The sequence below is a fragment of the Lissotriton helveticus genome, chromosome 3_1 (assembly GCF_964261635.1).
Source record: "Lissotriton helveticus chromosome 3_1, aLisHel1.1, whole genome shotgun sequence".
Classification (NCBI taxonomy): domain Eukaryota; kingdom Metazoa; phylum Chordata; class Amphibia; order Caudata; family Salamandridae; genus Lissotriton; species Lissotriton helveticus.
In genome coordinates, this window is record NC_136061.1 from 529,467,425 (window position 1) to 529,487,424 (window position 20,000).

Below are 20,000 nucleotides of genomic sequence, written 5' to 3' on the forward strand. Positions count from 1 at the left end.
ATTAATAATATTTTTTCCAAAATAATTTACAATAAGTAAAAAATATATATTAAACTAAATGAAGCTAATTAATATAATTAACTAATTTATATTAATTAATTACCAATTAATTATTATTTAAAAATATGTAAAAAATTATATTAATTAATTAACTAATTAATAATAATTAATTAACAATTATTTATTATTTTAAAATATATACAAAATTATATTAATTGATTAACTAGTTAATATTAATTAATTACCAAATAATTATTATTTAATTACCAATTATTTATTATTTAAAATTATGTCCAAAATTATATTAATTAATTAACTAATTAATAATAATTAATTACCAATTATTAATTTTGTACAATTATGTACGATATTATATTAATTAATTAACTAATTAATATTCATTAATTACCAATTAATTATTATATAAAATAATGTACAACATTATATTAATTAATTAACTAATTAATATTAATTATTTACCAATTAATTATTAATAAAAAAAAATTACAAATATATAATAATTTATTAATTATTTTTAAATTACTTCCCACCCTTATCCCCTATAAACCCAATAACCCGCTCCTAAAACTATATATGTTTTTTTAAAATATTTTTATATTAAATATATTGTAATTTTTTAATATAGACCTTTTTATCAAATTTTTATTTACAATTATTATATTTTTTCCTACACTATTTATTTTTTCCATTACTACACGATATTTTGTATTGTCGATATTTTGTCATACGATATTATATTTTTCGATATTTCTACTTACTTACCTATTACGATATTTTTGTATCCAATATATTTGCTTCCCAATATTTTTTACCTTCGATATTTTAACTTCGATATTTTGTCTTTCCGATATTTTATTTTCGATATTTTGTCTGTGTACCAGAAATGTCATCTCAATATTAGCAAACATCCCAATCAAGCGCCCCACAACCAGTTAAAGTTTCAATAAAGGTTGTAGGCTTCATCAAATACATTTACAAAGTTGGCCTAACTAGTACCCTTTCTTTCTTCTGCGTGCAAAAATACTCAAGGGGGGCAATTGCCAGCTGAAATGCTCCCAGGTTAATCGGCGCTTCTTCACCCACACCTGGTTTATCTTTAAACTCTGAAATATTTCACTTGGAGACACTAGGGTGAGGAAGCAAAAGACAGATAGGCATCTATTCCTCTATCCCTACTTCCTAAACTTTGTACGACTCTTTGGCTAACTTCTCTGAAGATAAGATTGCTGCGATCTATGCTAACTTCCCTATTGCCTATAGCCAACTAGATGAATGAATGAATGCGGGTTTTGTAGAGCGCATAGTAACCCGTAAGCATCCCAGCGCTAAAACCAAGACAGCAGAATCGGTGTGGGGTGCCGGGATAGAAGAGAGGGGGGGGGGAATCAGGGGAAAGGTGAGTTTTCAGAAGTTTTCTGAAACGGAGATGATTGGGTTCACTCCTAAGTTTGAGGGGTAGGGAGTTCCACAGTTTGGCCGTGTTCACAGAGAAACGCCGGCCTCCTGTGCGTACCTTTTTGACTCTATGGACAGTGATGAGGTGTTCGTGATCCGAAAGCAGGCTCCTTGAGGCTTTGTAGGGCGTGATGAATTTTTTTAGGATGGGGGGACCCTTGTCCTGTAGCAGTTTGTGCGCCAAGCAGAAGGCTTTGAATTTAACTCTCTCTCTTTTTGGGAGCCAGTGCAGGAGTTTCAGAGCTGGCTTGGCCGAGGTTCTGGTCGGGGTGTTCGTGAGAAGCCTGGCCGCCGCGTTTTGAATTCGCTGTAGTTTGTTGAGGGTGGCTTCGGGAGCTCCCAAGTAGATGGCATTACTGTAATCCAGCCTAGAGAGGATCAGACCTTGGATAAGCAGTTTCCGGGAGGTTAGAGGGAGCAGGGGCAGAATTTTTCTAACTGATCTGAGGAGACCGAAGCAAATCCCAGCAGTTTTTTAGCTTGGGTTTTGAATGACAGGTCTTTCTCTATCCAGATCCCCAGGCTCTTGATCTCCTCTTTGGGAGCAGGGGAATCTCCCAGGCAAGTAGGCCAAAGGTTAGGGGGGAAGGTGGGCCCTTTCTGTCCGAGGACCATGATTTCTGTTTTGGACCCGTTGAGTTTGAGGGCAGATTTGTTCATCCACATGAAGATTTCAGAGAGGCAAGTGTGAGTGTTGGATGATTCCTGGTTGGGGTGGGATAGTGACACTACCAGTTGGGTGTCATCGGCATAGCTAATGATTTTTACTCTAAACGGGGTGACCACTTCCTCCAGCGGGGACATGTAGATATTAAACAATGTGGGGCTAAGGGAGGCGCCCTGTGGTACTCCGCACTGGAGGGGGATCACTGTGGAGCGGGTGTCATTCTCCCAGACCTGGAAGGAGCGGTTGGTCAGGAATTATGTAAGCCATGCTAGCGCGGTACCCTCCACCCTGATGTTCTTGAGTCGCTGGATGAGGACCTGGTGGTTGACGGTGTCAAAGGCCGCACTCAGGTCCAAGAGGATCACTGCCACTGAGCCTCCAGCATCCAGTATGCATCTGGTCTCCTCCACCACGGCTAAGAGGGCGGTGTCTGTGCCCTGGCCAGGGCGGAAGCCCGTTTGTGAATTTTTTAGGATTTTGTTGGTTTCAAGGAAATGCGAGAGTTTTCTGTTCACAATCTTTTCTGTGATTTTACTTAAACCGGGGAGGAGGGAAATAGGTCTGTAGTTGGCCATGTCTGCTGGGTCCAGAAGCGGTTTTTTAAGAAGTGCTTTGACAACGGCCGCCTTCCAGCTGGGAGGGACCGTTCCTTGGCACAGCGAGGAGTTGATAAGGTCGGTTAAAGAGGGGGCGATTATCGGTGCCACTTTTTCGAGGATACGAATGGGCACCGGGTCGCTGGGGGAGCCGCTCTTGATTGTAATAAGGGTGGTAAGGACCTCTTCTTCCGATGTCAGGCTAAAAGTGTCTAGGTAGATATCCGGGTTTCTCGGCTGCGGGCTGCAGGTTGGGGGGTGGTGCTTTTCATCTGCTGTGGGGTTTACTTGGGGTAGAGTGGCGAGGATATTGCGGATTTTTTCATCAAAGTATTTTGCCAACTTGTGGCATTTGTCCTAGTAGTTGTTTAGAGCTGGAGGGGGGTTAGGGACCTGGAGCAGTTCTTTCAGGATGATGAAGTTTCTCTGGCGGAGCTGGAGGATTTTTTTATTCTTTCATCATAGAATTGGCTTTTGGCGTTGCGCAAAGCAGTTTTATAGAATCTCATGGAGGAATGGAAAGCTTCTTTCCTTGATGTGGTCCCGTCTTTCCTCCAGGCCCGTTCTGTTTTTTTACATTCTTTCCGCAGCTCTCTCATTTCAGGTGTATACCAGGGGGCGGGATTGACTCTTTTAGCTCACTTCCAGGTGCTGGTTTTAGGGAGAATAGAGTCTAGAGAGTGGGTGAGCCAGGAGTTAAATTTGGTGTCTGCAGTTGAAGGGTCTAGAGCTGGAGGGGGGGGGAGATTTCTTGAGTTTGATGACCCATTCTTCCGGCGCGAGTTTGGCCCAGCGTCTTTCAGTGACCCTGATTTTAGAGGGTTGTGGAAGGGGAGCTTTGTAGTGCCAGGCCATGGGGACCAAGAAGTGGTCGGTCCATGGCATAGGGAGGGGGGACGAAATTCTGAGGTCGTTGATGTTAGTAAAAATAGGGTCGAGGAGGTGACCTTTCTCGTGGGTGGCCTCTGTGTTAGCTAGTCTAAGATCGAAGAAGTGAGGTCGAGGAGGAGGTCGGAGGCTGTCAGGTCCTTGGGGTCTAGGAAGTGAAGATTGAGGTCTCCTAAGATTAGGAGGTTGGAGACTGACACGGCCAAAGAGGCGTCGGCTTCAGCGAGAGAGCTAGAGAATTTGGTAGAGGGTCCCGGTGGACGATATATTAGGAGTCCGGCGAGGGAGACTGTGGGTGAAATTTGCAGGGCGAAGTGGCAGCTTTCGCAGTCTTCAATAGTGCCGATGTTTGCCCTACAAGTGACATGTTCCCTGTGTATTATAGCCAGTCCACCTCCCCTGCCGAGGGGTCTGTTCTGGGAGAGGATTTGGTAGCCTTGGGGGAGGGCATTGACAATGTCAAAGTTGGCGTTGGAAGTGAGCCATGTTTCTGTGAGAAACAGGATGTCAATAGAGAGCTCCTAAATGAGGAGATTAAGCTCTGTAGAGTGCTTTGGAAGGGACCTGCAGTTGAGTAGGCCGAGCTGTAGGTCGTGACGTTCTACCACGGTGTGGGCTGGATTGCAGAGAACGCAATTGATGAAGGGTTTCCCTGCTTCATGAATGTATTTGCAGTTTTTGTTTTTCATGGGGTTGAGGGCCAGAAGGTTTTCTTGGGTATAAGTCAGATGGTTCTGGGTAGAATTGGGCATGGTGGCTGGGCCTGGGGCCGGCTGGGCCCGGACGGGCCCAGACGGGCTTGCCTTGGGCGCCACGACAATAGACTTCAATACGCCTTCTCTGAACAGCACCCAGGGGCGTAGCTAGAGCTTGTGGCGCCCGGGGCTATCCCTCAAATTGGTGGGTGGGGGGGTGCTGGGGAAAAAGGATGGCGAGCACTTGAAACAGGTCAGAGAGACACGTAGTATCGCTGCTAATAGTTCCCTCGATCATGCAAGTTACATGCACATACATGACACGGTCCAAAGCTACACAGTTGAATACACTATATAAGGGCTACAGTATGAATTAGCTTCCAGTGTAGTAGTGTGATGTTTAAAATAAATGTCCTCTACTCAATTTGTTTGACACCAGGGTTATATTAATGTAGAGCGGCACAATTGGCCAGGCATTATCTTTGTCACTGCTTGGACCATTTTGTTTCCCAATCTTGCAGCAAAATCAAAGACTGCTGACGAGGACCTTAAGAGCAGATTTTATTTTTTATATTAAAAGCGGAGACCATGAACCACAGTAGTCACCTAATACATAGCGGAGATCTCTGTATATATTAATCAACTTAGAAACATAGACAGAGCACAACACAAAATTAAGTAAACAGCTGATTGATCCCAACCAGCGAAATTATTTTAATACAAAATTCATGGAGTAAATTCTGTTCAGCAAACAATCTTCATGATAGTTGTTCTGTGGTTACAACATTAATTCTGCTACAGTCGACACATGTTTCGTCGCCATTCGTGACTTTTTCAAGGCTGTTAACAAGATCATATAGAATATTAATTTGTTGTAATTTATCAGGGTAGATGGAGAGAATGCTGAATTTGTATTACACAATTCAATTTTAAAATTTAAAATTTAGAGTACCCCTAATGTGCTTAATCAAAAAGTTCTTCTCCCTCGTGTTAGAGTGTTCATGCAAAAGAAGTAATCAAGACGAGAAATCTTTTTACAAATTAGTATGTGACTCTACTCAGTCCAAGAAGTGAAATAATCAAGGACAGTGTGTCAAATAAAAAATTGGTAAAAAAAGAAAGTATAAACAGAGCAGAAGAAAGAAAATCACCACTTTGTTTTTCCCTCTTTAAACAGCTTCTTTAATTATGCTCTGTGACCTGACCTGCCTTTCACCCAGGCTGGTGGCTCTGGCAGTCAGCCTTGTGACATCAAACCTCAACTGTAATAAGTTATTCTAGCTGAGTTCTGATGTCATTTCTTCATCATCAGTGACTGGATGTATCACAAGTCACCAATTATAAAGAGGTTAGTAATAGGTTTGTATACAGAGATTGCAGAATGCAGTGTATTATAATGAACTATATGGCATATGGGAGAGATCAGTCTTTTCTAGTTACATAACGTGTACATCAATCAACACCACTCCAAGGATTCTTGAGTGAGGGAAGTGGGGAGTGTAACAATAAAGTTCTACATCCAGGAATTTGCACATGAAAATTACGAAATTGATACACAGTGGTGTGAATAAATGCCCAACACAACATTGCTTGTTTAAGGGTGAAAGAATTTCTGGAAGGGCCTGATATGGAAATTGATGGATGGGTGACTCCATCAGAATATGACAAATATCTCATCTATCTTATTACAAGTGCATTATAACCTGTATCACTTGTAAAATGGGAGTCGTTATATCTGTCACCTTTGTAATGGAATAACCCGTACGCCAAACTCTAAATCAGGCCTTAAATGTTGGGTTCTCTAATTTAAAAATATGAACTATTCAAATTGAGTATCAAGTTACACAAATATGCCATATCCAGCTTTTCATTTGGTAAAATTACTAAAATCACAGAATAAGCAGTGCACAAATAATGTCCAGACCAGTTGAAATGCAGCTACTGTGAAAAACATTTAAACACTCAACTCTTCCTGAGTTCCCTCCTTCCTTACAATATAAGCTGACCAGTCTCCTGGAAAGTCTTTAAAGTGGCAATCATTTGTTCAATATGTTCCTTCTTGACCTATGAAAAGGGCCATTTCAAGTGGAAGTTAGAGTTCTTGCTGAAAGGCGAATCACAAATTACATGGTGCTCTTCAGTTCCAATGTACAATAACTCTGAAAAATACGACGGTGAATAACCCTGAAGCTAGAGAATGGATATAACTTGCTCTCAAGTTGATTTTAATATTGATGGAAAAGCTTGTTAAACTCTCAATGCATTTAAAGCATCTTTCAACATTTCTAGAATATGAATGTGACATAAATGTGACATTTAAAGAATTTAATCAGTTTTTTAACATGTTTGAGATGTAAATTTGACATTTAAATTCTGTAATGTAATCTGATGGAGTGAATATATTTCACGTGTAACGACACCTTGACCATTAAGATATGGATCATTTAAAGTGATATAGTATTTTTGTTTGTACTGAATGGGAAAATGGCAGTGCCCACATATAGATACAGTGCCTGTGAAGAAGTTGTATGAGTACCGTATATGTTTTAAGCTTGTGGAAGCAACATAAATATAAATACATTGGTGCAGATTTACAAGCCCCTTGCGACAATTTTTCGCCACTGTTGCGTCACTTTTTTGATGCAGCGGCATAAAACTGCAGCCAATTTACAACGTGACGCATGTAGGGAAATGCATCACGTTGAAAAGACCTGCGTCACATTATACCTGTGTCGGGTATAATGTAAGCAGGGTGGGGGTTCCCACGCAGGAAAGCCTTTTAAAAATGACGCAGTGAAATCTACAAGATTTCACGACATCACTTCTAGGACGCCACTCCGTCAAAACCTTTCTCCTGCTTGAAGCAGGCGTAAGGAGTGACGTAATTTAGTGGGAATAGGCCTCAAATTGCACTGCTGGAGTTGTGTAGTGTTTGCAACATGACACCAGCAATGCGTGACTTTTTCCCCAACAGATGTGTCGGAATTTCTGACTCATCTGTCAATCCTTGTGCCATGGTGCGTCGTATTGTAAATACGGTGCATCCATGGTGGCGCAAGGGTTTCTCTGAGTGGCGCAGGGAAATTGACGAATCTCTACAGATGCGTCACTTTCTTGTAAATGTGCCCCATCATTTCTTGACTGTATGCTGTTTAAAAACACACAAATGTATAATTTTAATGGAGGTTGAAAATACGACAAACGTTGCAGTGTCACGAAGATGCAGAATATTTAAGTTTCAATATCTTTCAGCAAAAAACATTTTTTAAATTGGTCACACAAAACCTCTAGAAGAGACTTCTTTTGCATTAAAATATGTTTGGCAGGCATTATTTCCAGCAGACCCTACGATACGTGGGATTGTTCACCTGCAATATTTTGTATACCTTCATCAACTTTCTAAAGTTGTAAAAGTAAAAAAAATAAATCACAAAACTGACAAAAGGCAATTGTTGCAAATTTCACACATGCCTAGTTAAGATACAAGTTATTGGACATTGATAATACTTTATTCCTGACCATCTCCAAAAGATTTGGAAAATACACATGTTTACTTATGCAGTGAGTGCACTGGGAAACATCATCTTTCACCTCAATACTGTAGGATTAAAATGTTTAAAGGTAATGGAAGATTAATTCAGATTATATAGACAAAAGAGTTTGGTGTTGTGCAGGGGCGGCTCCTCCCTTTCGCTGGAGCAGTGTCACCCCACTAGTTAAAATGCCCCAAGGTGAAAAATAAAATGATAACATACATTATTACCACTTTATTTTTCATTAACTCTGCAAACTCTTGTCCAGAGCTGAGTCTCATGAAGGGGGTAAAGTCGCTGTTGATAAGGCAGAGAACAGTGCTGGACTGTGCATTTCTCTTGGGCAGGCCGTCTTGCGGTTAGGGCCAGACTTGCACACTTAAACCTCTCAACCCAGCTGTCATTGACAGCTGGGTTGAGACAGAGAACATACTCCATCCAATCCTGGCACTGCTCTCATGCTGGTTAATAGCATGAGAGCAGCGCCAGGATTGGTTAGAGGAGTTGACTGGGCCCAAGAAGAGAAGAACACTGGGTCATTGCGAGGACATGCAGCAAGGTAATTGTGTTTTATTTCATTTATTTAAAATGTAATTTATGTTTTTATGCCCCAAATAACCAACATGCATTACATTACCGTTTTTAAGTTAAACATTTTAACTTTAAAATGATAATGTAATGAATATTGGCATGAATTTAGTTTATATATATTTGCACCCATTTGCCCGCTCTCTCCTCTTCTTAGTTGGCAGCCACCAGTGGTGCTGCACTGAAAAGCAGAAAAAGTTCACCACAACATAGAAACAATAGGACATCCTCTTACTTATTTTCTCTAAGAAAGCATAGCTTAATAAATTGGATGCATAAACTGATTAGTTTAATAAAATCTAGCTTTTAAAAATATACCAACATATTAAAAGTAACCTCATATCACTAATGAAATGAATAAATAAATCGAAATAATGAGGATGAGCTGACAAAAAAGGTGATCTATCAATTATGACCATAGAGTAACAGTCAGAGTCAGCTGTTGATTGAAATAACTGTTATAATGTGGCATTTACCACACAATGCCTTGCCCACCCATCCTGTGCCATGCAATGCCTTTACCATGCATTGCCTTTACCATGTAACCGTGCAGGCCATATGACTTTACCACGCATGCCTTAACAACAAAATGGTAAGTTAAAACAGGTAAGGATATATATATATATATATATATATATTCACTGAAAAAACCATAGGTTATAGACCATATATAGTTAGGAATTAGCATTTAAAAAACCTTATTTTACTCACACAAAACCATTGAAATTCCATATATAGTTAGTTGCACTAACTATATATCGCGCACCCGCAATCCACTGCTGATGATGTCACATATTACATCATTCATGACATGGTCAGTGACATCACTGATGACATCTCAAATGACATCACTGATGACATCACTGATGACATCATTCATGTGATGATACGATGAACCTCTTCAGACTCTAATGATGAGCGTACCGAGAGCGCTATTGCCGCGAACGAAAACAACATCGTGACGTATCGCGTAGCCGCCACGCCTTGCGTCATAAGACACGTATCGCGTAGCCGCGAGATGCGTCTTATGACGCACCGCGTAAGCGCACCCGGAAGCGCATACGATCGCGCAATGTAAGCGCCCCGATGCGCTTACTATACACGTCCCGGGACGCGCCCCGGGGTGCGTAGCGTAAGCGCGTCAAACCATGTAAAATAACACTTTTCATTGGTTCAGAACTTTTTTTTTTTTCAAATTGTGTGAAACCCACCCATTTCTCTCACTATTGCTTTGTACTTGGAGAGAGCAAGAGCTGTTCTGTGTACTGTGTTTATCTCCTACTTTTCTGATCTACAGCAATGGCTGCAAGAGAGTCATCCAGCAGTGATTCAGAGGGATTTTTAGATGAGGACCCTCCTCAGCAGAAGAAAAAAACCCATTTCATCTGGAAATTTTATGACATCCCTGAAGGACAAAAAAAAGTCAACGCTCCCAAAGTAACCTGCAAAATATGTGGGAGTAGTTTATCCAGAGGCAATCCTCTGAAAAAATATAGTTTTGGAAATGCTAATTTAATCAGGCATGTGAAAAGAAGACACCCTAACAACTTTGCCAGGGAGAGTGTCAGAGAGCTGGCACGGAATGTACCCACAGATGGCGGCAGCACCTCCACTGGTGGAGCAACACCTTCTGGACCACCCCGTGGAAGAATGGTCCCTAACATTCAGCCGGTGTTTGCAGGCATCAAATTTCTCTGCACGGAGTGTGACGAACTGCTCTGCTATGGGGAGCAAAGTGTTGAACTCATTGCCCTAAAGAAACAGCAACACCGCTGCTCTGCCAGTCCCTAAATTTTCACATTTTTTTGCTCCTGTTGAGCAGTTTTGGAATCCCTGTTTTTGTTTTTCCCTTGACAAAAATCCCCAAAAAATATAAAATTGTTTAAAAAAGTCTAAAAAAATATAAAACAACAAAAACAAAAAAATATATATATAAAACAACAAAATCAAAAAAAAGTTCTTTTCAGAACTACCTCCAATTTATAAAAAAATGCTTAAAAAAAAAAAAAAAAAAAGTCTGTCATTTTTTATCTCTTGGTACGCTCCCCAGTAAGCTCCCCGGTGCGCGTACCGGGAGCTCCCCCCCCCCCGCGAAAATCGAATTTTTTTTGTATTTATTTTTTTACCCGCGGGAGCCTTTTATGGCCCCCACATCAAAACTAGGGGGTCAGGGGGGTGTACCCTGCCCCCTTTTGCTCATTTCCCCCCTTTGATTTTTGCCACCTCTTGTGTCTCAATCCTACCGAGACACAAGATGGCGGCCGCTGCGGACTGTTTCGAATGTTTACAGACACCCGAGAACCAATCAGCTTGCCGTGCGCAAGTCGCGTGGTGCGCCCGAAGCGCTCCCCGGTACGTGTACCGGGCGCGGCTCTAGATATATATCTTTTTTTAAACCTAATTTACTCAAAATTCACAGGACCACATATCTTGAGACCTAGCAAAGGCACATCGGGCAAACAATATCTACAATTTTGCCAAGTTTCGTGGAAGTCCATTCAGCCGTTCGAGCTAAAAGTGAGGCCAACCGCCCTATGTAAAATTGCATGGCAAAAACACGTTTTGGCACCCCCCTTTTTTCTCGGCCCCCCCTTGACGACCCCCCCCACATTTTCAGGGGCTGCTCACAAACAAAATGTTCCATTTTCCTGAAAATTTCAGCCAATTCCGTCCACAAACGCCAAAGTTATTAGACATAGAATTTTCAATAATCCCATAGAGAAAAAATCCTAACTATATATACCTACTGGCGACCGCCAGTAGGTAATATATTCCTTGTTCCATAAGTGCACAATAAAAGGATTTGTGCTGGACTTTCCTGGTGTGCCGTTTTCTGTGTCCTACCATTGGAAGGGGATGAGAAGCGGGTCGTAATAAAGTGTGGCGGCTGCTGCCTCCAACGGCGTCAGCATTGCAAGGTCGAGGATCGTTCTGGCAGCAACTTGGTGATATATATATATAATTTCCATAGGGCGGTTGGCCTCACTTTTAGCCCAAACGGCTGAATGGATTTGCATGAAACTTGGCAAAATTGTAGGGACTGGTAGCCCGATGTGCCTTTGCTAGGTCTCAATATATGTGCTCCAGTGGATTTTGAGAAATTAACGTTCAAAAAAATATATATATCTGTAAGAGCGCTCCGGGCAGCGCCCCGGTTCGCGTACCTGACTCGTAACGGAACTTCGCGAAGCGAAGCTGATTGGCTCTCCGGTGTCTGTCAACATTCTAAACAGTCCGGAGCGGCCGCCATCTTGTCTCTCGGTAGGATCGAGAGACAAGAGGAGGCCAAAACAAAGGGGTAAATGACCATAAGGGGGCATAGCAGATCCTCCGTGACCCCCTAGGTTTGATGTGGAGGCTTTAAAAGGGCCCTGCGGGGGAAAAAAAAAATTTGGTTTTTTTGCGTGGGGAGCGCCCGGTACGCGCACCGGGAAGCAGTCTGGGAGCGTACTATAAGGAAAAAAGAAAGACAGGGTATAAAAATTTTCACAATTTTGTTATAAATGGAAGGTAGTTCTGAAAAGAACTGTTTTTTTATTCTTTTTCTTTTTTTTAATTTTTTTATTAATTTTCTGAACAATTCTTTGATTTTTTGATATTTTTAAAAACTATTTTGTGGTTTTTTTGAGTTTTTTAGGGGAAATAACAAAAAAGCAGGGTTTGAACATGTCTCAACAGGAGCAAAAAAAAATGAAAAGGATTCATTGTTTTCTCATCTTGTTGCATTTATGATTTTCTCCAGCTCAGTTAATCAAAGTAATACTCTTCTCTCCATAACAAATAGTTCCTCCACAATATATACAAACTATTTTGAAGTGTTCAAAAGGAGCTTGAATATTGTGGATTATTACTCGGCCTTCTGGTCCGGCGAATGAGCTTTGTCCACTGGAGGTGCTGGGGATGACATTTGGGGGGTTGGCAGCAAGATCCCTTACTTGTGCTTGGGAAAGATTATTAGGATGCCATCGCTCCATGTGGCGAATCATTGTATGATTCCCAAAGCTGTATTTCTTGTTGGGGTTGCCACGAGAAAGTATATTTTTACATATCAAACAAGACACATGGGGTGCATTGACCTTCATTTGTCCAGGTGGAATTTTAAAAAATTGCCATATGTAGTGCTCTTTAATATGGCTCTGCCTTGGTGTTTCTGGCAGGAACTGCCTTACTTGCTCTTCCTCCTCCTCCTCCTTTTCGTCCTCATTATCTTCCTCTCTACCAAAGTCCAGTGTTGGAGGTGGTCCTTTTGGTGGTGGTGGTGGTGGTTGCTGAGAAGCACCAGCTGCAGCTATTACCGAAGCCATTGTCAAAAATAGGTCTTGCTCTCTGGAAGTAGAATGTAGGAATGAGGTAAAAACAAGGAGGGGTTTTCATCATTTGGGAAAAAAAATAGTTCTAAACCAATGAAAAGTGTTATTTTTAGGTCACATGACCTAGCCTAACAACATTAGGAAACCAAAAGTGAAATGAACCAATGAAAAGTGTTATTTTTAGGTCACATGACCTAGCCTAACAACATTAGGAAACCAAAAGTGAAATGAACCAATGAAAAGTGTTATTAACAAGTCACATGACCTGTTATGCTTACGTTTTTTTTGGGGGGGGAGCGCTCGGTACGCGCACCGGGAAGCGGTCTGGGGAGCGTACTATAAGGAAAAAAGAATGATAGACTATGATATTTTGAAATATTGTATGTTTATTGATTGTTCTTTTTGTTGTGTTTTTTTTGTTTTTTTATTTATGTATTTATTTTGGTTGTACTTCATGAATTAGATATAAAAATGAATATTGTCTCAAAATTTTTTAATTATTAAATAAAAATGTATTGGTCAGAATTTTCATAGTTCAATAAAACTTCCAGCATTACATCATCTGGAATCTCCTCAAACATGCATGTTTCTATGTCTTGTAAGTATTCAATAAATTGTTCATCCAAAGACTGATCCATAAAATTTTCATCTAAAAATTCTTCATTTAAAATCTCCTCAGATGTAATGTTGAAGGAAACATTGATATTTTCTTGCTCCCCTTCCATTTTTTTTCTGTAAATTGCATAAATAATAACTATATCAGAAGAGTTAGGGCACTGTTGGGTTTAAGTTCAGACAGGTAGTTTGGATTTTTTAACAGTGAATTTATCTTTGGGTAGTGTATGGTATCAGACTGGAAGTAGAAATATAAAAAAGTGTATGTGATGAAGCCTAAGTAAATTCATAATTATACAAGAGAAGCCTAAATCCATCCATAACTATAACAGAGAAGTCTATCTAAATCTATAACTATTACAGAGTGATAGTATAAAACTATCAGAAAAAGTTTTCCAAATTAACTTTAAGTGCACAATATACTTCAGTTTTCAAAATAACAACTTACCTTTCAAAAAGCAGTTTAAGTTCTCAGTGAAAATTTTCTTGAAATCTACTTCAGGAGGTGGTAGTCAAAATGGCTGTTTTTCTCTCTCTTTCTTTATATATATTCAGGTACATAACCAATCAAATGTCAGGTAAAAAAAGTAGAAAATGAAAGTAACATTTTAATTGGTTGTCAATTCCAACACTTCAGATGTGTTTTGTGAAGTAATTTACCTCAGGGTATTTAGAGAGGTCTACAGGCTAAATGGCTAAATGGAATTCCAATCAAATTTGTGAAAATGGTAGGGATTGGTATGTAGTATGAGCTAATCTATATTTGGTGAAAGTGTATCCAGTGGTTTTTCTGTGAAATACTTTCCCACCTTTTTTTGAGCGAGCGCTTCCCGGTGCGCGCCCCGGTACGCGAACCGGCAGCGTTACGGGAGTCCTCCATTTTGTGTTTCGGTAGAATTGAGATACAAGATGGAGGGCAAATAATGTTCAGAATGGGTAGAAGGGGGCACGGTAGACGTATCCTGACCCCCTAGGTTTTCTGAGGGTGGCTGAGGAGGACCATATGTGCGACAAAACCCCATTTTTATTCAAATTTCCGCGCAGTTAGCGTCCGGTGCGCGTACCGGGTAGCGCTCCGGGGAGCGTACTTTGGTGAAAATTAGTGAAAAAAGTTAGAGTAAAATAATAATTGTGAGTCATAAGATGTAGGGTAGCTCTGAAAAGAGCTTTTGGGGCCTGTGGCTGATGTAGGTACCTACAAGTAGGTACCAATGCACAGTCTTAAATTGAGGATGAAAATTCTGTTCCCCTCATCTGAGAAGTGAACTCCATCTGCTCTGTAGATATCTTGCATGTAGTAACGCAAGTTATTGTTGTAGATGGAGCCCATTCCATGGTCTCTCATGTAAGCTGAAACAGACTTATTTACATGCTTCCTCGATTTCTCAATTTGTGGACAAAATTGGTTGGACCACTTCCATTTCTGTCTTTGGCATATATTTGAATATACCAAGGTAGTTTGAGGAAATAGTGCCATCAATTGCTCAAAGGTGTCCTTTAAAAGCATTTCCAGACCTACCCCAGTCAAAGTGCCCAAGTCATTTCCTCCACAGTGCACAATTAACAGGTCAGGTTTTGGCAAATGCAAAAAGGTTTTCACCAATGGTATCAATTGGTGACATTTTAATCCTCTGTGGCCAATCCACTTGATTTCCACATTTTGTAAATTGAGGTTGTGTAAATTTCTGTTATCAGCAAACCTTTGAGCCCAGTGGATATAACTATGTCCAACAATCCAGACAGAAAACATGGTGAGAGAAGGTTCTGCTGCAGTCAGATGAAGTGTGGCAATGAAATGGCAGTTGAAAAAATAAGAGTGTATAATGAAAAAAACTGTGGAGTTTCTGTGGTAATTAATCAGTAGCAGTGATTGGTGGATTTTGATTGCTGAAAACAGAAAGTTAGGGTGCATGGATGAGTTCTTTGAAAGATGTAATTTGAATGGTCAAGAAAAAATAATTTTATGAAAGATTGCACTGGATACGCAGGTGTACTGAGAGTTCAGAGTTCAATTGAAACATTGTTGTGTGAACTTGCAAACATGAGAGGTCTTTCAGGAGGTGGTTGCTATGCAAAAAAGGCAGAAAGGGCAGAGGGGGGAAGGGTTTTGATTTGAAAAAAGTGAGGGAAGAGTTTTGATTGGGTGACATGAGAGATATGTGTGATGAATTACAGCATTTCTGTGCCATTGATGGTTGCAGGCTCTGGAGTGCATACCTTTTGCTCTGCTGAAGACAAATTGGTGTGTGTCTGAGACTGTTTTGAAACTCAAAAAGTATTTGCTAAGGTGAGAAAAGATTCATTTAATTTAAATAGAGAATAGTATGCTTTAAGGAGAAAATTATGAAGAAAGTTGTGTATTTAAAATGTTGCTTTGTGTCAAGTGTTTTAGAAATAGATTTTGTTTCTTTGAGTTACATAGCCATGTTAAAAGTGAAGCAAAAATAGTGCAAGGGTCTTACAAAAATGCTTTCATGTGTCTTAGGGCATTTTAACTCACTTCCCCATGAATATAGGAATATAATTGCTTTACAAGATGTGTTTAAAAACGTTTTTTGAAATCAATTAGGTTTCTTGATATGTACTGGTAGAGTTTCATAGGTTAATTGGGGCATATTTACAAGGCTTTTGAGTTCATTTGATGTAATTTTTCCCATTTTATTTTAAGATATTTCCTTGTGGTGCAAGGTCCTTGTAAATACGCCCCCATGTGTGCTTGGCAAATTTAGATTTTGATTCTTTGAGTCACATAGCCATGTTAAAAGTGACCCAAAAATGGTGCAAGGGCCTTAAAAAAACACTTTCATGTGTCTTAGGGCATTTTAAGTCATTTCCCCTTGAATGTAGGTATATAATTGATTTAGATGATGTGTTTAAAAACGATTTTTGAAATCAATTAGGTTTCTTGATATGTAGTGCTAGAGTTTCATAGGTTGCTTGGGGCATATTTATAAGGCCTTTGAGTCTCTCTGATGTTATTTTTCCCATTTTAATTTAAGACCTTTCCCTGTGGTGCAAGGTCCTTGTAAATACGCCCCCATCTGTGCTTGGCAAATTTAGATTTTGATTCTTTGAGTCACATAGCCATGTTAAAAATGACCCAAAAATGGTGCAAGTGCCTTAAAAAAACGCTTTCATGTGTCTTAGGGCATTTTAAGTCATTTCCCCTTGAATGTAGGTATATAATTGATTTAGATGATGTGTTTAAAAACGATTTTTGAAATCAATTAGGTTTCTTGATATGTAGTGCTAGAGTTTCATAGGTTGCTTGGGGCATATTTATAAGGCCTTTGAGTCTCTCTGATGTTATTTTTCCCATTTTAATTTAAGACCTTTCCCCGTGGTGCAAGGTCCTTGTAAATATGCCCCCATCTGTGCTTGGCAAATTTAGATTTTGATTCTTTGAGTTACTTAGCCATGTTAAAAGTGACCCAAAAATGGTGCAAGGGCCTTAAAAAACGCTTTCATGTGTCTTAGGGCATTTTAAGTCATTTCCCCTTGAATGTAGGTATATAATTGATTTAGATGATGTGTTTAAAAACGATTTTTGAAATCAATTAGGTTTCTTGATATGTACTGCTAGAGTTTCATAGGTTGCTTGGGGTATATTTAAAAGGCATTTGAGTCCCTTTGATGTTATTTTTCCCATTTTAATTAAAGACATTTCCCCGTGGTGGAAGGTCCTTGTAAATACACCCCCATGTGTGCTTGGCAAATTTAGATTTTGATTCTTTGAGTTACATAGCCATGTTCCATACAGTGCTCACCTTCTGCGTAGTCTTTGATATGCTAGACTCCATCTGCACAATGAGATACCTAAGCAAAGGAAACACAGGTGATGTGATTGTGAAATGAGGAAAAGAAATTCCACATTTTTCAATTACATCACCTGTGTTTCCTAACTTTACGAATGACATTGTGCAGATGAGGTTTAGGCCTGTCCACGGACACAGAAGAGGTCTGGCCTTTGTTCAAGAGTGAAGTGGACATGACTCACTTCATTGGTAGGCCTGCACATGTATTATCTCCTCTGTACTCTTCAACAAGCGTAAATTTCATCTGCAACCCAGAGTAGGCCTCACCTCAAACAAACCTCTGGATAGGGCACACCTTATCGTCATCCTGAATCAATCATTTAAAATGTTAGGGACAGATTTATGATAGGTGTATGCCTCCTTTGCGCCACTGTGCGTCACTTTTGTGACGCAGCGGCGGTGCAAAAGATTTGCTATGTGGCGACATATTTACAACTTGATGCATCTAGGCAAATGTGTCATGCTGTAAAGTCCCGTGCCACATGAAACCGATGCAGCAGTGATGCAAAAGATGCACCATGTTGCAAGACAGGCCTCACTTCATCTCCAACAAGATAAGAAGCTGAATCTTCTGTAAATGTCAAAATTGTTGTATACAGTGCTCAACTTCTGTGTACTCTTTGATATGCTAGACTCCATCTGCACTATGAGATACCTAAGCAAAGGAAAGACAGGTGATGTGATTGTGAAATGAGGAAAAGAAATTCCACATTTTTCAAATACATCACCTGTGTTTCCTAACTTTACGAATGACATTGTGCAGATGAGGTTTAGGCCTGTCCACGGACACAGAAGAGGTCTGGCCTTTGTTCAAGAGTGAAGTGGACATGACTCACTTCATTGGTAGGCCTGCACATGTATTATCTCCTCTGTACTCTTCAACAAGCGTAAATTTCATCTGCAACCCTGAGTAGGCCTCACCTCAAACAAACCTCTGGATAGGGCACACCTTATCGTCATCCTGAATCAATCATTTAAAATGTTAGGGACAGATTTATGATAGGTGTGTGCCTCTTTTGCGCCGCTGTGCGTCACTTTTGTGACGCAGCGGCAGTGCAAAAGATTTGCTATGTTGCGACATATTTACAACTTGATGCATCTAGGCAGATGTGTCATGCTGTAAAGTCCTGTGCCACATGAAACCAATGCAGCAGTGATGCAAAAGATGCACCATGTTGCAAGACAGGCCTCACTTCATCTCCAACAACATACCATCCGTTTAAACTGTAAACATTTAGGAATGTGTAGGGGGCATGGAGAAGCTGAATCTTCTGTAAATGTCAAAATTGTTGTATACAGTGCTCAACTTCTGTGTACTCTTTGATATGCTAGACTCCATCTGCACAACGAGATACCTAAGCAAACGAAACACAGGTGATGTGATTGTGAAATGAGGAAAAGAAATTCCACATTTTTCAATTACATCACCTGTGTTTCCTAACTTTACGAATCACATTGTGCAGATGAGGTTTAGGCCTGTTCACGGACACAGAAGAGGTCTGACCTTTGTTCAAGAGTGCAGTGGACATGACTCACTTCATTGGTAGGCCTGCACATGTATTATCTCCTCTGTATTCTTCAACAAGCGTAAATTTCATCTGCAACCCTGAGTAGGCCTCACCTCAAACAAACCTCTGGATAGGGCACACCTTATCGTCATCCTGAATCAATCATTTAAAATGTTAGGGACAGATTTATGATAGGTGTGTGCTTCTTTTGCGCCGCTGTGCGTCACTTTTGTGACGCAGCGGCGGTGCAAAAGATTTGCTATGTTGCGACATATTTACAACTTGATGCATCTAGGCAGATTTGTCATGCTGTAAAGTCCTGTGCCACATGAAACCAATGCAGCAGTGATGCAAAAGATGCACCATGTTGCAAGACAGGCCTCACTTCATCTCCAACAACATACCGACTGTTTAAACTGTAAACATTTAGGAATGTGTAGGGGGCATGGAGAAGCTGAATCTTCTGTAAATGTCAAAATTGTTGTATACAGTGCTGAACTTCTGTGTACTCTTTGATATGCTAGACTCCATCTGCACAATGAGATACCTAAGCAAAGGAAACACAGGTGATGTGATTGTGAAATTAGGAAAAGAAATTCCACATTTTTCAATTACATCACCTGTGTTTCCTAACTTTACGAATCACATTGTGCAGATGAGGTTTAGGTCTGTTCACGGACACAGAAGAGGTCTGACCTTTGTTCAAGAGTGCAGTGGACATGACTCACTTCATTGGTAGGTCTGCACATGTATTATCTCCTCTGTATTCTTCAACAAGCCTAAATTTCATCTGCAACCCTGAGTAGGCCTCACCTCAAACAAACCTCTGGATAGGCCACACCTTATCGTCATCCTGAATCAATCATTTAAAATGTTAGGGATAGATTTATGATAGCTGTGTGCCTCTTTTGCGCCGCTGTGCGTCACTTTTGTGACGTGGCGGCGGCGCAAAAGATGCGCTATGTTGCGACATATTTACAACTTGATGCATCTAGGCAGATGTGTCATGCTGTAAAGTCCTGTGCCACATGAAACCTGCGTCAGGTTTCATATAGGCGTTTTGTTGCAGGGTGGGCATTCATTTGCATGAAAGCCCTGTAAAACTAACACAGTGAAATTTAGAAGATTTCTCTGAGTCAGCTTTATAGCATTGCTGAATCAAATCCTTACGCCTGTTTGAAACAGGCATAAGGAGTGATGCACCATGCAATGTGTGGCTTGCTCCTGTGCATTGCAGTAGACATGTTGCGTTTACGACGTGATTCCTGCAATGTGCTGCTTTTGCGGCACAGATGCGTGACGCATCTGT